Consider the following 8,844-nt stretch of genomic DNA (forward strand, 5'->3'; position numbering starts at 1 on the left):
CTTGCCAAACCCTAACTTCCAGCAACTATTGAACTTATAATTTCCATAGTTTTGCCTTTTCCAGAATTTCATATTTAAGTGTACTCTTAATTCCCTTCACCTATTTCACCCATCGCCCCACCCTCCCCTCTAGTAACCATCAGTTCTCTATAGTTAGGAGTCTGGTTTTTGGGTTGTCTCTCTTTTGTTATTTTGTTTTGTTTTGTTTCTTAAATGCTACATATGAGTGAAATCATATGGTATTTGTCTTTCTCAGACTGACTTATTTCACTTAGTATTGTACTCTCTAGATCCATTCATGTTGTTGCAAATGGCAAGATTTCATTATTTTTATAGCTGAGTAATATTCCATTATACCATGTCTTCTTTATCCATTCATCTATCAAAGGACATTTGGGCTGCTCCCATCCTCCATGATAATACCTTGAAACACTATAGTGCAATAGCACAATCTAGATATTATGATAAAATCCTCCAATATTGTTCAAGTTGCCTCAATTTTACTTATATTCATGAGCATCTGTGTTTTATATAATTTTTTAAATGTATAGGTTTATATATTCTCTCCCACAGTGCATCACTAGGATCTCTGGTGTTGCCCTTTTACAAACATACCCACCTCTCTCCCAGCTAGTCCTCCCTCTCCCCAATCACAGTTCTACCCTCTATCAATCATTCATCAGCTCTTCATTTCTAACATTTTAGCATTTTGAAGATGTGATAATTGGATCCTAAATTAACATTTTAGGGGATTTTTTTCACTTAGTATACTTTCCCTTGAGATTTATCCAAGTTGCATGTGTCAATAGTTCGTTCTTTTTAAATTGCTGAATGATATTAAATTGTATGGATAATACAACAGTTTGTTAACCGTTTATCCCTTAAAAGACATCTACGTTGTTTCCAATGTTTGTTGTTATGAATAAAGCTGCTGTAAATACTCACATACATGTTTTTATGTAAACATAAGTCTTTATTTCTCTGAGGTAAATGCCCAGGACTTCAATTGCTAGATCATTTTATACTTACATGTTGAAATTTTAAAGATAGTCAAGCTGTTTTCAGATTAGCTATACTATTTTACATTCTCCCATCAATGTTTAAGTGATGTACCCTACATCCTCACCAGCATATATAATTATGTGTATATTGTGTTTTAAATATTTAAAGATTTCTTCTAAATCAGTAACCAGAGGATAACCCATTTAATAACTTCTAGACTTTTATAGATATTTTACTAAAGAAGATATGTGGATAGAAAGTAAGCATACAAATGCTCAGCCTTGTTAACTATTAGGGAAATGTATATTTAAACTACACGAGATACCACTACACACTTAACAGAATGGCTTAAATTAAAGAAAACTATGTTGCTGAGTATTTGGGGCAACTAGAATTCTGAAGCATTGCTGATGGGAATGTAAAATGGTACATATTTCAGGAAGGAGACTGATGAAAGTTTGTTTAAAAAGTAAATATATACCAGTTATCATATTCCTAGATATTTACCCACGAAAAAAAATATCATGTCCATACAAATATCTATAGAAACTTTTGGCAAAAGCTACAAAATTGAAAAAGATCCAAATATACACTGACAAGTAAATGAGTAAACACATTTTGTTATCTGCACATAATTCAGTACTATTCAGTAATAAACAGCATCAAGCTTCTGATACATATAATAATATGGATAAATCTAAAAAAAAATAATATTGAGTGCAAGACATTGAACAAAGTACATAGTGTATGATTCCATTTATACTAAATCCTATAAAATTCAAGCCAAACTAATAAAAACAGTTTTTTTAGGTTTTTTTTGTTTGTTTTTTTGTTTGTTTGTTTTAGTTTTTAAAAAAGATTTACTTATGTACTTATTTTAGAGAGAGAGAGTGCAGGGAGAGGGATGGGAAGAGAAGGATGAGGAAAAAGCAGACTCCGTGTTGAACTCACATCCCTGACATCATGACCTGAGCCAAAATCAAGAGTCAGATGCTTAACTGATTGAGCAAACCAGGTGCCACCAAAAGACAGTTTGGTTATTGTCTTGTAGATGAGAGGTAGAGGGGGTGGAAATAAATTTTTAAAAAGGTGTAATATAAATTTGTGCGTGATGGATATGTTGATTGGATTGTTGGTAGTATAATGGATGTACACATACACCATCAAATTGTACACTTAAAATATTTACAATTTATTGTATTTCAGTTAGACCTCTAATGTTGAAAAAAAGAAAACAAAACTAAGATGGAAAACGTAAAATTTTCCTAGTAGTTTTTGGTGTTTGGCTAGGTAACCAAAACCTATTATTTCTCTTATTTCTCCTACGTTTCTCTCCCCAACCCTTTTTCAAAAACCTGCCCCATATCCTGCTTCAGGTTTGAGGCTAGAATTTGGTTTCATTCCTCTAAACATATTGCTGTTTAGAATTTATTTGTTGATTAAAAACTATGTACAAGCATTATAAGAATATTTTATGCTAAAAATTGGATTTGCCTACCCCACATCAAAGACCTACCAAGTACCTTCTTTGCACAAGAAACTAAGCAAAAATTTTCAAAATAATCTACTATTTTATTCTTTATTCTGTTCATGTGATGTATTAAAATAATAGACATACATATGTTGTTGAATCATCCTTGTATCCTAGGAAATGAATCCAAGTTACTTATGGTATATTATCATTTTAATATGGTATTGAATTTAGTACTCACATATATTATTGAAGATTTTTGTATCTATATTCATCAGAGATATTGGCCTATATTTTTTTTCTTGTATATCTTTGGCTTTAATGTCAGAGTAATGTTAACCTATAAAAATGAGTTTGGAGATGTTCTCTCTTGAATTTTTTTTTTAGTTTTAATTTAAAATCCAATTAGTTAATATACAGTGTTATATTAGTTTCAGGGATACAATATAGTGACAATACTTCCATCCACAACCCAGTGCTCATCATGACCAGTACTCTCCTTAATCTCCATCACCTATTTAACTCATTCCTCCACCTCTCTCTTTTTTTCTCTTTATTTCTTAAATTCCACATCTGAGTGAAACCATATGATATTTGTCTTTCTCTGACATGTCCCACATCTTCTTTATCCCTTCATCAATTGATAGATTGATAGACATTTGGGCTACATCCATATATTGACCTTTTAACAATATTTGTTCTTCCAATCCTTGAGCATGGAATGTTTTTCCATTTTTTTTTTTTTTGTATAATCTTCATTCACTTTCATCAATGTTTTATACTTTTCAGAGTATAGGTATTTCACTTTTATTAGGTTTATTCCTAGATATCTTATTTTTGGTGCAAGTGTAAATAGCATTATTTTATTAACTTCTCTTTTTGCTGCTTCATTATTAGTATGTAGAAATGCAACAGATTTCTGCCCATTGATTTTATATCCTAAGACTACTGAATTCATTTATCAATTCTAGCAATTTTCTGGTAGAGTCTTTAGATTTTCTATATAGGGTAGTATATCATCTGCAAATAGTGAAAGTTACTACTTCCTTACCGATTTGGATGCCTTTTATTTCTTTTGTTGCCTGATTGCTGTGGCTATGACTTCCAGTACTATGTTAAAAGTGGTAATAATGGACATTCTTATCTTGTTCCTGAATTTAGGGGAAAGCTCTCAATTTTTCCCCATTAAGGATGAGGTTAGCTAAGGGTTTTTTATAGATGGCCTTTATTACATTGGGATATAGTCCCCCTAAACCTTCTTTGTTGAGGGTTTTTATCACTAATGGATGTTGTACTTTATTAAATGATTTTCTACAGTTATTGAAATGATTATATGTTTCTTATACTTTCTCTTATTGATAGGATGTATCACACTGATTGATTTGTGAATATTGAACCACGCTTGCATCCCAGGAATAAATCCCACTTGATCATTGTGAATGATTTTTTTAATGTATTGAATTCAATTTGCTAGTATTTTGTTGAGAATTTTTGCATCTATGTTCATCAGGGATATTAGCCTGTAGTTTTCTTTTTCAGTGGTATCTTATCTGGATATGATATCAGAGAATGCTGGTCTTATAGGGTGAATTTGGAATTTTTCCTTTCTTTTTATTTTTTTTAGTAGTTTCAAAAGAATAGGTATTAATTCTTCTTTAAATGTAGAATTTCTCTTGGACTTTTGTTTGTTGAGAGTTTTTAATATACCAACTCAATTTCTTTTTTTTAATAATAAATTTATTTTTTATTGGTGTTCAATTTACCAACATACAGAATAACACCCAGTCCTCATCCTGTCAAGTGCCCCCCTCAGTGCCCGTCACCAATTCACCCCCACCCCCCGCCCTCCTCCCCTTCCATCACCCCTAGTTCCTTTCCCAGAGTTAGGAGTCTTTATGTTCTGTCTCCCTTTCTGATATTTCCTACCCATTTCTTCTCCCTTCCCTTCTATTCCCTTTCACTATTATTTATATTCCCCAAATGAATGAGAGCATATAATGTTTGTCCTTTTCCGATTGACTTATTTCACTCAGCATAATACCCTCCAGTTCCATCCACGTTGAAGCAAATGGTGGGTATTTGTCATTTCTAATGGCTGAGTAATATTCCATTGTATACATAGACCACATCTTCTTTATCCATTCATCTTTCTATGGGCACGGAGGCTCCTTCCACAGTTTGGCTATTGTGGACATTGCTGCTAGAAACATCGGGGTGCAGGTGTCCTGGCGTTTCATTGCATCTGTATCTTTGGGGTAAATCCCCAGCAGTATAATTGCTGGGTCGTAGGACAGATCTATTTTTAACTCTATGAGGAACCTCCACACAGTTTTCCAGAGTGGCTGCACCAGTTCACATTCTCACCAACAGTATAAGAGGGTTCCCTTTTCTCCGCATCCTCTCCAACATTTGTTGTTTCCTGCCTTGTTAATTTTCCCCATTCTCACTGGTGTGAGGTGGTATCTCATTGTGGTTTTGATTTGTGTTTCCCTGATGGCAAGTGATGCAGAGCATTTTCTCATGTGCATGTTGGCCATGTCTATGTCTTCCTCTGTGAGATTTCTGTTCATGTCTTTTGCCCATTTCATGATTGGATTGTTTGTTTCTTTTCTGTTGAGTTTAATAAGTTCTTTATAGATCTTGGATACTAGTCATTTATCTGATATATCATTTGCAAATATCTTCTCCCATTCTGTAGGTTGTCTTTTAGTTTTGTTGGCTGTATCCTTTGCTGTGCTAAAGCTTCTTATCTTGATGAAGTCCCAATAGTTCATTTTTGTTTTGTTTCTTTTGCCTTCGTGGATGTATCTTGGAAGAAGGTACTGGCACAAAAACAGACATACAGATCAATGGAACAGAATAGAGAATCAAGAAGTGGACCCTCAACTTTATGGTCAACTAATATTCGATAAAGGAGGAAAGACTATCCACTGGAAGAAAGACAGTCTCTTCAATTAATGGTGCTGGGAAAATTGGACATCCACATGCAGAAGAATGAAACTAGACCACTCTCTTTCACCATACACAAAGATAAACTCAAAATGGATGAAAGGTCTAAATGTGAGACAAGATTCCATCAAAATCCTAGAGGAGAACACAGGAAACACCCTTTTTGAACTCGGCCAACTCAATTTCTTTGCTTCTTTGTTATTAGTTTGTTAAAAATTTCTATTTCTTCCTGCTTCATTATTGGTAGTTTTTATGTTTATGACCTTATGTTTATATAACCATATATCTATGGTAGTTTATCCATTTCTTCTAGATTGTCTAATTTCTTTGCATATAGTTTTTCATAATAATCTCATGATTGTTTATATTTCTGTGGTGTTGGTTGTTTTCCTGTCTGATTTGCGATTTTATTTATTTAGGTCCTCTCTTTTATTCTTGTTAAGTTTGGCTACAGGTTTGTCAATTTTATCGATTGTTTCAAAGAACCAACTCCTGGTTTCATTGATCTATTTTTAGTTCCTATATCATTTATTTCTGCTCTGATCATTATTATTTATTTTCTTCTGCTGGTTTTAGGTTTTGTTTTTTATTCTTTTTCTAGCTTCTCCAGGTGCAAAGTTAGATTGTTTACTTGAGATTTACTGGCTTCTTGAGATATGCCTGTATTGCTATAATGTTTTCTTTTAAAACTGAAAACTGCTTTTGCTACATCCCAGAGGTCTTGGGCCACTGTATTTTCATTTACATCTTGTTCCATACACTGTTTTATTTCATACATCCTGGCTAACCCCTTCATTGCTTAGTAGCACGTTTGTTTGTTTGTTTTTCAAGATTAATTTGTTAATTAATTTTAGAGAGAGAGCATGTGAGCAGGGGGAGGGAGAGAATTTCTCAAGCAGACTCCCCATTGAGTACAGAGACCAATGTAGGGCTCTCATGACCCTGAGATCATGACTGGAGCTGAAATCATGAGTTGGACACTTAACTGACTGAGCCACCCAGCCACCCTTAGTAGCATGTTTTTGAATCTCTATGTATTTGTGGTCTTTCCAGATTTTTTCTTGTGGTTGACTTCTAGTTTCATAGCGTTGTGGTCAGAGATGATGCATGGTATGACTTTTATCTTCTTGAATTTAGATATAACCTTTTCTGCATATAGTAGTCTATATTAAGTTGATGGTTGATTATGTTTGAACCTATTCTTTCCTCTTCTCCATGTTTTAGGTATATGTGACTATATTTAATTTACTTTTTTGTTTAGTTCCTTGACTTATTTTTTTATAGAAATAATTATTTTCACTGCTTTTGTAGTTCCTACCTTTATACTGTCACTTTTGGTCTCCCTTTTCTATACAAAGAGACCCTTTTAATATTTCTTGCAGGGCCAGTTTACTGGTCATGAACTCCTGTAGTTTTGTTTGTCTGGAAAACTCTATCTCTCCTTCTATTCTGAATGATAGCCTTCCTGGATACAGTTTTCTTGGCTGCAGATTTTTCCCATTTAGCACTTTATATATATCATGCCACTCTCTTCTGGCTTGCAAAAGTTCTGTTGAAAACTCTCCTGCTAGCCTTATGGGTTTTTCCTGTAAGTTAATGACTTTTCTTGTCTTGCTACTTTTCTGTATCTTGCAAATTTAGTTACAATATGTCTTGGCGTGGGTCTGCTTTTGTTGATTTTGATAGGAGTTCTCTGTGCCTCCTGGATCTGGATATCTTTTTCCTTCCCCAGATTAGGGAAGTTTTGTTATTATTTCTTCAAACAAACTCTCTGCCCCCTTTCCTTTCTCTTATTCTTCTAGACTTCTATAATATAAATGTTGTTAAGATTGATGGAGTCACTGCATTCCCTAAGTCTATTCCTGTCATGTGTAATTCTTTTGATCTGTTTTGTTCAGCCTGATTATTTTCCATTACTGTCTTCTAGGTCACTAATTTGTTCCTCTGCTCCTTCCATGCAGCTATTTATTCCATCATTTCATTTACTGAGCCCTTTATTTCAGCTATGTTATTCCTTATACCTATGTTAAGGGTCTTACTCATATTTTCCACTTTTTTCAAGTCTGGTGAGTATCCTTATGATCATTGCTTTAAATTCTCTATCAGGCATGCTACTTTTATCTCTTTCACTTAAATCTCTGGCTATGGCCTTTTCTTGTTCTTTCATTTGGGATGAATTTCTCTGTCTCCTTATTTTGTTTGCCTCTCTGTATCTGTTTCTCTGTGTTAAGAAAATCATCTGTGTCCTCTGTTCTTGAAAGTAGTGACCATGACTAGGTGTGCTGGAACTAGAGTGTGGCTGGTGCCCACAGCTGGTTACAACATGATAGCTGAGACCAGTATGGTGGCAGGAATGGGTGCACAGTGGCAGCTGTGTACTTGGTGGATGGACAGACCACCTATCAGCTACTAGGAGCTGGTCTCTGGCATAGCCTGGAATCTCGCTTTGGTGGCTGTGCATTCAGTGACTGACCAGGACACACATATGGCTTTAATAAAATTTTCCCTGGGCCCAGGACAATGCCAGCAGATTTGGAGTGGGCCTGTCTTCAGGAGAACTCAGTATGGTGCACTGCCAATGGGTCAGGCAGCAAATGTCTGTGCATCCTTGCCTCTTGAAGGTGGCTCAGTGTATATGCTGGACAGTAGGGAAGGAAAATGGTGCCTGCCAAGCCCCTTGCTTTTGGAGAAGTCCAACAACCTACAAAATCAGTATGAACAGATATGTCTCCTGTTGTGCAAACTGCCATTTTTTTGGTTACCTCTCTAGTCACCCTGCTATCTTTAAGAGTGGCGACACAGCTATTACTCAAAAATATAAAATGCTTCATGAATTTGTGTGTCATTCGTATGCAGGGGTCATGCTAATCTTCTCTGTATTATTCCAGTTTTTAGTGTGTGTGCTGCTGAAGTAAGCACTCTCTTCAACTTTTTTCAAGTGTTGAGAAGGATAAATGTTTATTCTTTAAATTACTGGTAGAATTTTCTAATGAAGGCATCTGTTCTTGGGTTTTTTGGTTGCAGGGTTTGCATTTAATAAAATTGCATGATACAAAATCAATATATAAAAATTAGTTGTAACAACAAATTATCCTATAAAGAATTTTAATACAAAGTTTAAGCATTTATAATAGCATCAAAAAGAATAAAGTGGTTCAGAATAAATTTAACCAAGGAAGTGAAAGACTTGTATATGAAAACTTCAAAATGCAGCTGAAAGAGATTTAAATAGACATAAGTAAATGGAATGAAATCCTATGTTCATGCATTGGAAGAATTTATAGTAGTGAAAGTCCATTCTACTCAGAGTAATCTTCTGATTCAAGGTCATCTCTATCAAACTCCTAATTTTTTTTATAGAAAGAGCAAAAACCAATCTACTGAATAGCCAAGGAAATCTTAAGAAGAACAAAGAAGGAGAC

At 34.5% G+C, this 8,844-nt stretch overlaps 1 non-coding gene across 1 annotated transcript; it reads right to left on the bottom strand.

The window, feature by feature from the left end:
- Positions 1-8,233: 8,233 nt before the first annotated feature.
- On the bottom strand, positions 8,234-8,341 carry LOC112927621 (U6 spliceosomal RNA). The gene has a single exon (XR_003236576.2). It is a non-coding gene; the product is annotated as a U6 spliceosomal RNA (small nuclear RNA).
- Between the last annotated feature and the right edge of the window lie 503 nt (positions 8,342-8,844).

The sequence above is a fragment of the Vulpes vulpes genome, chromosome 12 (assembly GCF_048418805.1).
Source record: "Vulpes vulpes isolate BD-2025 chromosome 12, VulVul3, whole genome shotgun sequence".
NCBI lineage: Eukaryota > Metazoa > Chordata > Mammalia > Carnivora > Canidae > Vulpes > Vulpes vulpes.